Source organism: Lepisma saccharinum, chromosome 10 (genome assembly GCF_977018435.1).
Source record: "Lepisma saccharinum chromosome 10, izLepSacc3.1, whole genome shotgun sequence".
NCBI classification, from domain to species: Eukaryota; Metazoa; Arthropoda; class Insecta; order Zygentoma; family Lepismatidae; genus Lepisma; species Lepisma saccharinum.
Genome location: NC_139238.1, coordinates 27,956,641 through 27,973,239, shown reverse-complemented (window position 1 = coordinate 27,973,239; position 16,599 = coordinate 27,956,641). Strand labels below are relative to the sequence as shown.

At 38.1% G+C, this 16,599-nt stretch overlaps 1 protein-coding gene across 1 annotated transcript in view; it reads right to left on the bottom strand.

The window, feature by feature from the left end:
* The window catches only part of LOC145994038 (circadian clock-controlled protein daywake-like), a 155,932-nt gene that overhangs the window by 44,030 nt on the left and 95,303 nt on the right, over positions 1 to 16,599 (bottom strand). The window lies entirely within an intron of this gene.

Below are 16,599 nucleotides of genomic sequence, written 5' to 3'. Positions count from 1 at the left end.
CCTTCCAGAGCTGGGCGAAGTAATGGTTGCCAAATTACACATATGGTGTCCTTCCAGGACTGGGCGAAGTGAACGTTGCCAAATTTCACATGGGGAGGCTCTTCCAGAGCTGGGCGAAGTAAACCTTGCCAAATTACACATGGTTTGTCCTTTCAGGACTGGGCGAAGTGAACGTTGCCAAATTACACATGTGGTGTCCTTCCAGGACTGGACAAAGTGAACGTTTCCAAATTACACATGTGGTGTCCTTCCAGGACGTGAGAAAAGCAACAATAGCGTCTGCAATTAAAATAATAATTTAAATAAGTGCTGATAATGTAAAGCTCGCTTTTTGCACAGGATAATTAAAAATATAGCATTAACTGCTTGTTCCTTTAACAATTATTTGGTTCATCAAAACTATTTAAAATGTTATAGACAAAAATGTACAGTCACGTGGTTTATCCGTTTACTTATCATTACTGACCACTCGTATTTTCAGTTCTGATCTCGATTCTTATGGTCGTGGATTGGATATAAATAAAAAGCTTTATTGTACTGTACAAGTTTTTGCTTTTTGTTCAGTTGGCGCCACGGGCTGACTTGTACCTTGCGTGTGGGTATTACAAGAGAAAAATGAGTTTAGATTTGTGGCTAAAATGGACACCTTCCAACAAACGCGATATAACTGAATTTGAACCTGAAAGTGCTAAACACGTAAGCACTGCAAAAAGAGAAGCGTTGCATCAAATGACAGGTCTGTTCATGCGAGCATGCCGGCACTAATTTATTTCCAATTCGGCCTCTGGCCGGAAATATTCAAGGTCTTCAGCATAATTTAATAGATTGCCTGATCGTAAGAAATGTACTATTGCAGTTATTGAAGGAAAAGTAATTGAGAAGCGATGCAGCCAGAGAGAAATAAATGGAGACACAAGGAAAACAAGGGAATCGCAAAGGATGAAAGAAATAAAGGCAATAAATAAGCGGAAAGAGATAGTGAGTGAAAGAAAGAAGTAAAATAAGCAGAGAGAGAAGAAGCAATAGAGACATGGAAAGAAAAATATAGAAGAAGGAGGATAAAGAGAGAGAAATAAAGAAGCAAAACAGAGAGAAAAAGAGACAGCAGTAATAAAGAAACAAGAGAGGGAAGAATCTGAGAGAGAGAGAGAGAAAGAGAATGAAGTAGAACCGAGAGAGAGAAAAAGTAAGAAAAAGAAAAGTAAGATAGGCAAACTGAGAAAATAAAGGGAGAGATAGAAGAGAAATTGAGAAGAGAAAAAATGTGCAGAGAGAGATAGAGAGAAATAAGAAAGACAGAGAGAAAAATATAAGAAAAAGATATATGCAACATAGGCAGGGAGAGAGAGAGAGAGAGAGAGAGAGAGAGAGAGAGAGAGAGAGAGAGAGAGAGAGAGAGAGAGAGAGAATTTAGAATCAAGACACACATAGAGAGAGAGATTGAAAGATAATAAAAAGCAAGTAATAGAGAGAGAGAGCTAGAAATAAAGAACCAGAGCAGAGAAAGAAAAACAGGGAAAGAGAAGAAAGAAAGAGGCAGAGAAATAGAAAAACAAGACATTAAGGGAAATAAATAGGGAAAGAAGTAAGAAAGAGAGGAGACGTAGGATAAGAGAGGCAGGGAGGAATTAAAGAGGCGAGAAAGAAAGAGGCGGAGATAAATAGACAGAGAAAGGAAATCAAAAAGATAGGGTGTAAGGAAGAAGAAAGAGATTCTAATACTGAAAGAAAGTACATGAAGCAGAAAGAATATACCAGAAGAAAACAGACAGAGCGAAAAGCATTGAGGGATTTAGCGGAAGGCTCACGGAGGGCAAATGCCCCTCCAAAAAAGGAAGAATATTATAAGAAGTATAGATCGCGCTATATTACAACAAACAAACAATCTCTTTTCTCCTGATAAGAAGAGAAGAAAGGAAAGCTTAGTACATACACATTAATCAGGACTAGATTTACTGGAACTCGATATCGAAATCGAATCCAGAGCTTTTTTGTTACAATGCAATAATGTTAACTGGTTAATTGATGCCACAAAGTGAATACATTCTAGGTCAATATTTCCGTGTTTGTGATAGTTTCTGTGAGAAAATGAAATCTCTAGCTTATCTATTTTTGTCTGTAATCATTGTTAATGTAAATAAAATTTAGAACTACTTCTATTTCACAAAAGCAACTAATAGTATCGCCGTATCATAAAAGGGTATGAGGTTCGTTTCCTGCTTGAGGTACTGTATACAGTCAAGGGCACCCGTAGGATTTGTTCTCAGGGCAGCAGAGTCACATAAACTTTTATTATTATTATTATTATTATTATTATTATTATTATTATTACTACTACAACTACTACTTATATATTTTTTTAAAATTACATACATTTATAATTTTCATATTACGTATATCTATACATATTTGCATAACTGTATACGTAACATATTAATTCATGTAGGACCAAAAGCTTTCTTTTATAGTTAGATATTAGACTGAAAGCTTACATGTAACCCTACTTCAATAATAATAATAATAATAATAATAATAATAATAATAATAATAATAATAATAATAATAATAATAATGCTTGTTGCTGTAACTTACAGCCTGTATGTCGCAAAAAAACAATATTTTTTGTTGTACAATATATCTACAATTTCACTATTCGAATTACGATAACTCTTTCCAGAAACCTCAGGGGGGGGCAAGTGCCCCCCTGGCCCCTCCCTGTCGGCGTCCTTGTAAACAGTGGTTCGGATTCAACTTTAAAGGTTCAGTCGCAGTCGCAATAAGTTTATCTGGCGACATAATCGCACCTAAAATGAACCCTTCTAATTATCTTCATGCGAATGTGACAAGAGTCATCATTCCATGCCAAATCAACACAGATATGTGCAATTTTCAACCTGACCATCTTCGATTTTCATGAAATTTGGGGAATTCAAATTATGCATGGAACATAGTAACTATCAAAATTTTGAGTCTCGTTTGTCTTGTAATTGTAAAATTATTAAAGGTCGAAATTCGCATAAATTGTCTTGCCTTCTAATCTAGGGTTCCCGAGTTCGATGCCCGGTGGAGGCACATAGTGGTTCGCATCCCACTTTAAACTGTAGGTCCAGTCCCCATTAGCCTTACTGTGCATAAAGTGGACTTAAAAACTCCAAATCAATCAATCGCATAAATTGTCCTTTCTGAACTCTTTTAGCTACACTAAATGTGCCGTAACTCTGCTCCTGTTTGGGCTAGGAAGCTGAAATAAAGTTTATTGTGCAGGGAGTGGAACAAGCTTTCTAATGATATGTAACAAGCCTACCTTTGAATAAAAATAAAATTGTCACATGACCTTGACTTTTGACCTTGAATATCTCAGAACACGTCATCGCCAAAATTAGTGAAAAAAATATATTTCACAGACCATGCTATACTCTAAAACATATGGAAAAATCAAACTGGGACTGCAATGGGACCGGAAGATACAAAATAATATGTGTGACTATGTGACTGACAAAGGCCTCATTACAATGTACTAGGGAGAGTCAAAAGTCCCCTTACACCTCCTATAAAATGTATAGGAGTTATGCTGGGTATATTTGGTCATTTCCAACGTGAACATAAAATTAGACTCGTCACTGTGAAGCATCACACTAATGGTTTGAGACACTATTCACAACATTCAACTATTCGAAAGCGTCAGTGTGATCTCGATGCGTTCCTAATACGTTAGAGACATTCTAATGCTTCTTTTCTTTTTCTAACACCTCGAAAAGGAGAACATGTTTAAAAGTATTCAATCATTACTTTGGAAAAACCTTCGCCACTGCATTCCCCGTGAAATTCTAGCCTGATTTCATATCACATCACCCCCTTTCCATTGGAAACGTTTCAGTTGAATTCAATATTACGGCCAACAATATGGCGGACCTCCGCTTGACACACAACTATAGTTCCCCCTGGGCCTAACATGTTTCTATCATGACCAAATGTACCCAGCATAACTCCCTTACATTTTATAGGAGGTGTAAAGGGACATTTGACTCACACTAGTACATTGCAATGAGATCTTTATCAGTCACATAACTACACATATTATTTTGTATCTTCTGATCCCATTGCAGTCCCAGTTTGATTTTTTCATGTGTTTTAGAGTATAGCATGGTGTGCGAGATATATTTTTTCACTAATTTTGGCGATTACATGTTTTGAGATATTCAAGGTCAAAAGTCAAGGTCACGTGACAAAAATTTATTTTTATCCGAAGGTAAGCTTGTTACATATCGTTCGAAAGCTGGTTCTATTTCCTGCTCAATAAACTTTATTTCAGCTTCCTAGCCCAAACAGGAGCAGAGTTACGGCACATTTAGTACAGATACACGAGCTCACAATTTGTGCTAACTTTGACCTTTAATAATTTTACAATTACAAGACAAAAGTAACTCAAAATTTTCATATTTACTAAGTTACGATATTTGAGCCTATTTTTAATATTGTAGAAAAATCCACACACTGCTACATTGTTCCTTTCTTTATGCTTAAAGCATATATTGTGCCCCTGTCAGGAAAATATTCTAGATCCGGTTGGCCCGAACGAAAGGAATAAATAGGAGATATCATCATTTGTTCTTGTTCCAGGGTAGGATCAAAAGACTTGACAGTCTCTCGTTTCCTTTCAGGATATATAGTTTAATCCACACAAACGACATCATTCAGGCAAACTACATTTTCACAATAAAAAAATATGTTTGACGCCTCGTTTCGAACCTACGAACTCTCGAAAATCTGCATTTTATCCATTGCATACATCAAACCACTCAACATGTACTCACCATTGCCACTAATGGGTTGACTTTTCGATTAGAACACTCAGGGTTCGAAATGGACATTTTCACGAAACGGAACGCTTTTCTTTTGTCAGTATTTTCTGATCTCTGATCACCACAGCGACGAAAGTAACGACGCGAAAAATAGCGATGTATAATAAACAAGTAATGACCCGACAAATAATAATAATTAACACATGAAAATATAAGAAAGAACAATAAGAAACATAAAGATATGGCAACGTAGGCAACATCATACTCTAAGCCCACAAATGGAAACAACACATCTCCACGTAGAGATAGATGCTTACATAACTGCCATAACATGTACGTACTTAGCTACTATTAAATAACAGTTTAGTTCAGGCGGTAAAAGGGAATATTTATATAAAGAAAGAGGAACATGAACGATCTGTTGCTATTCCTGACGAAACGGAAGGAGAAGGTTCCAGAAGTTTCGCAGTGGCGGCGATTGGGTTCCAAAACTAGGTAGGAGCAGGGGCAAGGTTCCAAAATGGGGGGAGGCATGGAAGCTTACTTTCCTTTGGTAGATAAGATTTAGCATAGTGAGGGGGCAAACGTGGCAAAATGTGTGTATGTTTGTGGGGGGGGGGGCTGCCGTTCCGGTCCGCTCCGGTCCATTTCGAAACCTGGATATATCTACACATAACCCGCTTGTTACGTCTGGATACGTCGCATGGTAAAGTAATTTCGGTTTAGTTAAAGATTTTAAGTCTTGGACAGTTAAGTCTTGCCTTGTCTTGCAAAGGTTTGAAAAAGTCTGTCTTCGGACTTGTGTCGTCACAATGTCATCCCTAGCAGTGGCAGGGATTAGGGGGAGGGAGCAGTTGAGACCAACGTTTTACCACTTTTTACCCCGCACTGTGACCTCTTAATGCTAAGCCTAGTGTGACAAGAGAAAGTAAACTTTCTTCGTCCTCCCCACCTTAATTTTAGCATCCAATAGCCGCCACTGATCCATAGACTCCTATGTACGAATGTACCGGACCTTATTTGACTTCTGTACTAGAGGTGCGCCTTCTCACTCTCTAACATACCCCCCCCCCCCACATTAAAATAATTCACGCTACATAGTTAAAAGACCCCACACAGCTTGCTTACTTACTTACTCTGCATTTATAAGAAATATCCAACTGAACAGTTCTTCATGCTTGATTAGGCGAATTATTGTGTTGTTACTAAAAGAGAAAAATACACTCAACAATGTTCAAAGTCGTAACTAGAGATACAATTGGAGAAGGCTTCGTTGCTTTGTTGCAGTATTGACCAGCTTATTATACCAAACGCGCCCGTGCTTCTACAGTGGACTAGTGCTTCTCAGTTTCTGGTCCGCGGTCCAGTAATAATTCTTGGCCAGGATAGGTTGTCCTGAAATTTGTCATATTATCACACTTTGTGCAGCAATTTTCATCATATTTCGTTAACATGCCTAGATATAATAATTTATGATCATACCTTAATTTCTTTATTGATATTTAATTTCCAGGCCACATAAACCAACCTGAGTGGCGGAGTGGACAACACAAACATGTTCGAATCCCGGTCAGAACATGGATGTTCTTTCATCATTTTCATCATCTTCACTCATGCACATCGTCGCGATTAGCAAAAGTGGCAGAAAATCGGCGCTAAATGGCAAAAATCAAAACAAATTTAATCTAATTAATGTACAAAGTGATATTACTTGTGGCATTCAGAAAATGTATAGACAAATTAAGGTTCATTCAGAAGATACTTGTCTTCAGAAGATTATTTGGCGTGATGACTCTCAGAAACCTCTCAAAACGTTCCAGTTCTCAACAGTGACGTAAGGGACAGCTTCAGCACCATTTCTTGCTACTAGATGTCTTCAACAACTTGCATTAGATGAAAGGCATGACTTCCAAAGGCTACAGAAGTCTTACTCAGTCTTACGTTGATGATCTTCTAACAGGTTCCAATACAAAAGAAGAAATACGAATTGCAGCCCAGGCTCATCACATTGTTACAACGTGGAGGATTTCAATTGAGAAAATGGTTTGCTAATAACCCAAAGTTATTATCTCACATTCAAGTACAACATCAAGAAACAAGACAAGATCACACTGATGAAGCACAACTAACTATAATAAGTTTAGGATTATTATGGAATCCTATCATAGATAAATTTTACTTCACAATAAAGCATATAAATCGAAGTGAAAGAATTTCCAAACAATCTATTTTATCCACCATTGCTGGTATCTTCGATCCATTAGGAATAATAGGACCAGTCATCCTCAAAGCAAAGGTATTTCTTCAGCATCCGTGGAGACTGAAACAAGAGTTGGATGAAACATTGCCATCATCATTGCACACAGAATGGGATCATTGCTATTCTCACATTCTCCGTTCGGTTAAGATCCTTAGTTTTACAGAATCACTAGCTCTCCCTGTTTTCTGCGTTCAGTTCAGATATTGAATCTCTCGTGTTGCTTGGGTACTAACCGAAGTAATAAGGGCAACTTTTAGAATCGAAGCGACACGACAAGCTACACGTGTCGCCTGTCGCTCAGACTGCGCCGTTTTCTTAATACCGTGCAACATGTGGCCTCGGTTTGTTGTTCGCGATTGATTGATTGATTAAGTTAAACTTTTTGGGTGAGTTGAGGCCATTTTTCACCCTTCAATGTATACGGAAAAATATCCCCTTATCTAAAATTTTTACTGAAAAATTTAAAACAAGGGGTGTAAAAAGCCCCTTCTGAAAAACTAAAACTGCAAGTTTGTAAAGAGACCTGCATAAGACAACACAACACATTAAAAAGTAAGAACATAATAACTTTCTCAAATAGAACCTGTTAAAGTCATCTTACTCCATCTTTGGCAATAACATCAAAGCAGTATCCTCTGACAAAGACCTAGGCATTGTTTTCGACCAAAAACTCACATTTGACGAACATATTACAGGCACGATAAAAAAAGGAAATGCGTCTCTTAGGTTTACTGTATCGTTTCACTGAAATTAGTGACATCTCAGCCCTCACCTTGTACTTCAAGTCATTCATTTCTCAATAATAGAATTCTGCTCTCCCGTATGGTCCATGGCGTGTGGAATCAATTCAGCCTTCCACTTTTTCCTAGCTATAGTTCGCTACAGGGTTCCATCATTACGCAATTTCTCAATACAGCATCTCCTGTCCCATCTACACTTACAGACTCTTTATCAGCGCCGTTTACTGAATGATTTCAGGTATCCTTAAAAATTGTCAATGGCAAAATCCGTTGGAACACGCTCCTCCAGGAATTTGATACGTTCATTAAGATTTATTTATCTATTAAACGTATCATTATATTTATTAATAATGACTTAATAATATTCATTGGTGAACGATGAGACTCGGTGAAGTACACAGACTCCTCTCAGGTACAGGGATAGTGTTAGGCAAAAACAATATTCACAGCACAGAGATAAAACCACATTGCTGCAGTAGATAAACTAAAAGGTTTCATTCTTTATTTATGGCAATTATAATGCGAATATGCTTGAGACGAAGGCGAGGATTTCGCTTTGTCGATGAATTGACTCAACTATAACGCATAAACTTAATGCGTGGCTATCGGCATGCCTATGATCGCATAGGCCTAGCTTGCGCCCCGAACTACCATACCAAGATGTATGCACAACACCGAGGAGTTCTTTTTAGGTTTAGAAGCTTCGTCGATCCGTGGCGCAAGTGTGTTATTTCTTACGCGATATCCTCGCTTTGATACTATTTCGAGAACACAGATTCAAGTACAGATGAATCACTCACTGTTTACAAAAAGATGCTACCAACAAAACTGACATCTATACATGTTTAGAAATACAAATTCGTATAGTGCACTCTCGCAAACATGAAGATACATTAAACTACTCATAACAGAGCATAAAATACAATAAACATTAAACAAAATATATACATTACAAACAAGGTGCAATATTACATATAATAACATGGAAATTACGCTTTCTTTCACAAAAATGAATATATTAGTGACATATTTTCTACTGGTGACGTCACATAAAAATATGGATCATATCAAATTTCACTTTCGAGTGCCTGTGCACACAGCACGTAACACAAATAATGTATTTTATACAGAAAAGCCTAGACTGGAAATTCAAAAAATATCGCTCTTCCACAGACTTCCCACCCAATGACCTCCCTTCAAGTATTGATGTATTTTCCACAGAGTACATCTTTCGATCTAACATCAGAATATATGTTGTTAAAAAATATTTAATTGTGCTATCTTGACTTATTTATATTAATCCTTTGCGTTATTTTTATTTTTGTTATTATCATTGTTGATGATTTAAGTGTATCTCAAATTTTCTCAATAAATAAATAAATAGAAGCTTCCTCACAGACAGTGGAAGACACCAGCTCTTCGCAAGAAGTTAAACACACTTGTTAAAACACTGTTATCATCGCCCAACAGGGATGACAAACAGCTGGGTAGATTAAAAGTCTGCTGGAGGGGAGCAAGATAGCCACATTCAACAAGAATATGCGGAATACTTCAAACGACATTGCAAGAACGACACATCGGAGGGTCCAGCACATGCAACGTGGCCATGGGTTAGACGGTTGTGCCCAATACGCAGACGAGTAAGAATAACTTCTCGACAAGAAGGACGGCACGAGGAACACCATCATATTCTTCCTGCCAAGTGGCAAGAAAGCAAAAACGAAACACATTCTGCAGGTCGCCTGCTTGCTTTATACAGCCGTGGTTCTCAAACTTTTTCAGTCCGGGACCCACCTTGAAGGATATTACACTTCATGGGACCCATAAGCATGGGAGCCGGCAGAATTACTTGTAGGGGTGTGCACCAAGTTTGTAATCATACAAATTACACATACTTCATGCTAGAATAGTAAATATATAATATAAAATACTAATTTACTGAAGTCTTAACACCTAACTAAACACACATGCTGAAATTGAAAACAAAATATATATTTTTTACTCACCGAACTATACTCTGTGCCAGCTAACTGTAGACCAGGCGAACGAGAACAGTCTCTGCGTAAGTAATGACGCAAGACGGCTCAACGAATGGACAGTGAGAGAAACGGGATTGCGTAATGGACGACTGGAGTTACCCCATTTCTCTGCTTTGCTCTGTCAGTGTTGCAAACTTTTGAAAATGATAATACCGAGCGCACATGGCAAACGGACTGTTTTTTGTCTCCAGGTCCGTAGGATTGGTTTAAGAATTTCTTAGGGAAATATTAGGGATTAAACAGGAAGTGCAAATTTTGACAAGTCGTACATTTACCGTACGGACTAAGGTCTGGACCGTGCGTCCCTACATGTACGGCCAGGACAGTACGGTTGGCAACGCTGCGCTTTCACCACTCGATTTCCCACCTCCTCCTCTGCCGCTATGCACAGCCCTGCTCCACAGTTAGCTGGGACAGGGTATAATGTGACGGTTGGCGCTGCCTTTTCCGCATAAGCTGCTGGTATGTTGGATTCAGTGGTGGTTGACTTAAGTTGTAAATCTGAGTGCGCGTCATCTATTTCTGTACTTGGTTTTTCACTTGAATCTGAGATGAAAATTCCTTTTCACATTGTTGCGACTGAAACTAAAATGACAGATATCCGATTCCCTTGAGTTAAATATCAGAGAGGTGCCGGTAAAAAGTAATGGTAGAACGCGAATAACAGAACTGTAGTTTAGGACTTACAACACGGGTTGTATTTAAATTGTTAAGGCAATATATAAGGGTTACAGTAAAACTCATGGCAACCATTTTTTTCCACGATAATGCGGGTCAGGCAAGATATTTTAAAATATACAATGAAGACCCCGTCACATGCAATGTATTGTGACGCCACAAGATGGCAGTGGCTGCCAAGACATTGAACTGAGGGAAGTGGGAAAGTCGGTGCGTGTTTAACAGTCGTGAAGGATGTTCATATATGAAAATAGCAGTTTTCCGTGCAAGGTATGCGAGAAAATGCCACACTGAGCTTGTAGAAGCTTTAGGAAATGATGCTCTACCATACCGAACTGTTGCAAGGTAGGCAGCAGCATTCGGGCGTGCATGAGAAGCAACTGCCGACATGCAACGTTCAGGAACATCTGTGACTGCGTATATTTTGGCTTTTTCTCTATCCTGATACAGATCTCTATGTTGTTGAAAAATAATACATTAAACGTTAGCACATATCGTGACCTTCCAATTGTATACTTTACAATGTCTTGCCTGACGCGCATTATCGTGGAATAAAATAGTTGCCATGACTTTTGCTGCTACCCTCGTATTGTAGTAATTTAAATGTAATAGGTTTTTAAGACACAGTAAATGAATTTTCGAGCCTGACTTTGCGACCCACCAAACGCCATCAAATGACCCAGCAGTGGTTCGCGCCCCATTGGTTGAGGAACGATGTTATAGACTGAAGCAGGGTTGCCTACAGGAGGGTTTCATGACGCGTTATGCCTTTAGATTTGGTTTGGTTGGAGGAGGGGGTCGTGGTATTCGCATTAACAAAAGGTTAGTCGAGCAGACAGACTGTGCACAATAAGGTTGACTAACAATGGCAGTGAGCCTAAAGTATCTAAAGTAAACATATATTGCTTAAACATGTCTTTATTATACAGTGACGCAACCACAGGGGGGCAGGGGTCATTGTCCCCCCCCACCTCAACCTTCGACGGAAGTCAATTCTAGGGTAGCAAGGGGGGACAAAGATTGACGGCCAAGGGCACCTGCAGGTGGGGGCACAGAGGAGCAATTACCCCCTTCGATTTCAAATTTTATTCAAATAAATATTCATTTTGTAAAATTTTCTTGCTTCCTTCGCTCACAGTACCTGCTATTCTCGTTTTCGTCAAGTTCATAACTGTAGCTAGGGGCGGCGGGAGTCGGTCTTGGGCGGCACCGAATGATCTAAAAAAAAGTTGTAAAAGAGAGAATGCCATGGCGTCCAGTGAAATTATTTGCGCCCAATTTAATCATGTTTTCAATTGCCATAATTGGATCTAAAAAATTTCTTGCTCGCTTCGCTCGCATTCTTTGCTTTTCTGTAATGTAATGTGTACGTATGTAATTAATATGTGTTGTATATTTGTATTGAATAAGATTTCAATACGTACACAATTTAGTGTTAGCTTGTTGCATTTCTGTTTTATGTCGCTGTTGGATATGTGTAAAACATATGTTGTACAGTGTATCTCAAAAGTCTTAGGACAACGACATTTTAAACTAGGCAACCCAATTTACTCAAGGCGTTGGTGGGTTGCGTGTAGAGTTAGGCTCAATTTCAGGGTTGCTACATGCACAATATATATTTTGAAATACGCGAGAGAAATAAAACAAGTATTATTGTATAAAATTATAAAAATGTCACTATTATATCGCAAATGACAAAATTATTTCTGAAAAAAAAAAAGGTTTTCTAGTACTTCATCGCTGATGAGTCTACAGAAGGGAAAAGTGGTGAGGGGAAACGAAGTGACAAAGGAGAGGAGAAAGAGAAAGCGAAAGGAGAAGAGGAAAAGTAGTGGAGAGAAGAAAGAGAGGGTGGACGAGGAGAGGAGAAGTAGTGAGAAGAAAGGAAAAGGTTCGAGAAGAGATGAGGAAAATGGAGAAAAGAAGAGGAAAATGGAGCAATGAAGAGAAGAGAGGAGGGGAGGAGAGGAGACGAGAAGAGGGGAGTGGAGAGTAGAGTAAAGGAGAGAAAAAGAGAAGAACGAAAAGAAGAGTGCAGTGTAGTCGAAAATCGAATACAGAAGAGGAGATAAGAGGAGTGGAGGAGAGTGGGATGGAGACAAGATGCCAGAAAAAAGTAGGGAAGGCGATATGTGATAAAAGCAGAGCAGAAGGAGGTGAAAGAAGAAGGAGAAGGAGAAGAGACGAGAGCGTCAAGAATTGATACATTGATCAAATTATCGACATGAAACCTTCAATAACACTTTGAAACGTATTTGGAGAATGTATTAGATCGGTGCGAAATGCCTTTTGGCTGAGTTCAGAGCAAGATAAAATCTTACACGTAAGATCTTTGATTTTATCTGCGATTATATCACTAAAAACATGAATGTAATTTTAATATTATCCAATTTTTATCCACTTCTCGGTTCGTTGAATGGAGATTTTGTAATTTAATTATTCTCCTCCCCCCATCGTTAATTCCAAACTGAATCATTTCGTTTCACACGGCGTGGACAATGAACACAATGGGATATGTCTAAAACTTACGAACATTTTCTGACACCGGAGGGGTTTGAACCTACGACCATCAGGTTAACAATCCTTAACGGTAACAACTACGCTACAAGCTTTCGCTCCTGGAAGCAGGTAGAAGGAGCTGACAAATGCGAAATGTAATGTCCATGTAATGTGCAAAGAATAATTGTTTGTAACAAAGCAAACGAAGGTAATACGAATCGGCGAAAACATTTAATGGAGAATTGCACACGATGAAAACTTTTCAGTAGATATTTGTGGAGATATCTTTGCATTGAACTCGAGTGGAAAAATGGGTAAAATTAGTGTGTCTTGAATTGCCACAAATATAAATAGTTATTTCATTAATATTTGTCAATGTCTTTGAAGCAGTACACAATTATCGTTAGAGTATCATAATTCACAATCTTATACATGAAAATATCCCTTTGAACGTGTGTCAATTCATTTGCCTTATATATATAAATTCCAGATGCAGAACAATGTAACCACTTTACTCTGCTATTACAAAGAATGTCACCATGCCCTTCGTTAATTAAAAGAGAATTAACCCATTAGGTGCCAATGTTCCCATTATGGGAACATATTTTTGTTTTTATTTTCTCATCCGCATTGAAATATGTATTTTTTTCATTTTATTTCAACTGTATATGAAGTAAATAAAATATTAAAATTGTATTACCTTCTCAAGTCCCTGTGGTAAAAAAATAATATTTTTTCAATTTTGGGAGAAAAGCTGTTTTTCACATTATTTTTTTAAAAAAATAATCCACTAAACCATAGTATCATCACATTTTGCTTATGTCAGTGAAATTGTATCAATATATCCATATTTTCATTATTTAATGAAAACATTTCCTAAAATGTTCGATTGTAAGATAAGGGGGACTATTTGTCTATTGTTCCCAGAATGGGAGCATTGGCGTAATGTGCTATAAGAAGCATTTTCCCTTCCTGTTTCCAAAGTGGGAGCGTTGGCTTGACTTGTGAATTTACTGGAACCGCCAAGCTGTGGCACTAGAAGTTGCTATCTCATGTGAGACTGACTTGTTTTGTTCTGTTGTTCGCTCTTGACGAGTGCGCTTTTGTTTGTTGTGAGTTGATTGGATTCGACAATGCCTCGAAAGTTTCTTACTACGCAAGAGGACTACTTGGACTCTTTAGACAGTGATAAAGTTGGATCTAATGTAGACATTGTGTGTTTGCCTCCCGAGCCTGCAGTTGTTTCGGATGAAGAGAACATTGATGATAATGAACTTTTGGACACTGTTCCTGAAGACATTGCCGGTGAAGTTCTAGTTCATACCACCGAAGATGGAATTACAAGTTTCGAAAATGAATACGTACCAAGGCGAAAGAAACGGAAAATAAATTGGACAAAAGCAAGTGAAGTGTTACACATTCCTGGTGCAATTCTCCCAAAATTTGAATGATAATCATCCGGAACTGCGAAACACCGTATCAATTATTCAGGAGATATTTCATAATGAAATTTTGCGATATCTTCTAGATGAAACCTTACGATATGCACTACAAAAGAACAATGTCAACTTTCAGATCGATGCTCGTGATCTGAAGAAGTTTTGGAGGATCATTCTTTTCAGTGGATACCACTCGCTACCACACGAAGATTTATACTGGAGCAAACCTGATGTCTGCAGCATTCCATTAGTGCACAATAGTATGTGAAGACGTAGATTTCGTGTTGTAAAAAATATCTTCATGTTTCAAACAATGATTACATTGATGAAAGTGACAAATTATCAAAAGTGAGAATGATTTTGGATTTGTTTCGCAAGAAACTTCAACAGTTTGGCACATTCTCAGAATATATTTGTGTAGATGAAGAAATGATACCTTACACTGGACGACATTCAGCAAAAATGTTTATACATGGGAAGCCTGTCCGTTTTGGATATAAACTGTGCGTTTTGTCTTCATCAGATGGTTATCCTTTCAATTTCCAACCATACGTTGGAAAGGAAGACAGAAGTGATGTTCCATTGGGCACAAGGGTTGTGTTGAAATTGATTGAGTGCATTGAGAAACCGGAGTGCCACCAACTGTTCTTCGATAACTTCTTCACATCTCCTGAACTATTATTGGAACTGAAGTCAAAATGTTTCACAGCTTCGGGTACAGTCAGAGAAAATCGTTTGGGAGAGTGTCCTTTACTTGACACTAAAGAAATGAAGAAAAAGGAAAGAGGAATCTCTGATGTGTGTTCTACTGGAGACATTTGTGTCATAGAGTGGCATGATAACCATGTAGTATGCCTTGCATCAAATTATGATTCGACAAATCCAGTAGGTTTTGCTAAACGATACTGCAAGTCTCAGCATAAGAAAATTGATGTTCAGCAGCCACATTTGGTAGATTCCTTTAACAAACATATGGGAGGAGTGGATTCCTTGGATCGTTATCTGAGTCAACATCGACCATGTATCAATGGAAAGAAGTGGTGGTGGTCTTTCTTTAGCAACACTTTAAATATGGCTGTTGTTGTAGCTTGGAGACTGCACCGAGCCCTCAAAGGCACAATGCCTCAGCTCTTATTCCTTAGAGATGTGACGATAGCGCTTATGAGAAGTGAGGAAATAGGATGGATTACATCAGTTCGTCCAGGTCCGTCTGCACCCACAAATGAAAATGTTCGATTTGATGGTGTTAAACATTACATACAACAAGCAAATAAACAATCCAGATGCAAATTGTGTAAAAAAAACACAAGAACAAAATGCATCAAGCGTAACGTGATGTTACATAAAATGTGCTCTGGGCGTTTCCATTCTCATAAATAGATTACAATTGACTTATGTACAATTTTGTTAACTGTGTAGTACCTTTTACATATATCATGTATGTACATTATGTATAGTATCATTCCTCTGTAGACATCTCAGCAACTCTGTAAACCTATTAGAAATGTAATGGTCTAGTGTTAGTCCAATATCACGCCAATGCTCCCATAATGGGAACAAGCAATAAAATAATTACTATAATATGAAATTCGATTTTTGTAATAATATTTCTCTTCCAGTCAGAAATGAGTTAAATAAAAGAGTTTCAACACAAAAATTAGCATTCCTCAGGTAGTGGCAGGCAATGGTAAGAGAACACCTCGTAAGGAGAATCGAACCTGGGACTACTAGCAGTCCAATCAATAATAATAATAATAATAATAATAATAATAATAATAATAATAATAATAATAATAATAATAATGGTAAAACCATTATTAATGTTATTATTATTGGTACGTTTATCCTGGTACTTGCCCCCCCCCACAAAAATTCGTGGTTGCACCTCTGGTATTATGTTTTTCCACACATTTTGTCTGACAAAAATAAAATTAGTCATTTATTCGGCACAAAGGGGGGGGGGGATGATGTTCTGCTTTTTTGGGGGGAGTGCGTCATGGGCATTTTGGTGGGCTGAAGGGGCGCTTCTCGCTTTGGTGTGAACCACCCTGTCATGCATCCCTTGTACTGTAGCTTCGGTCTGGAAGCTCCGTAAGATACATTTGGCGAAAAGCTATACTGCTCGTATTTCCAGCTAGCGGA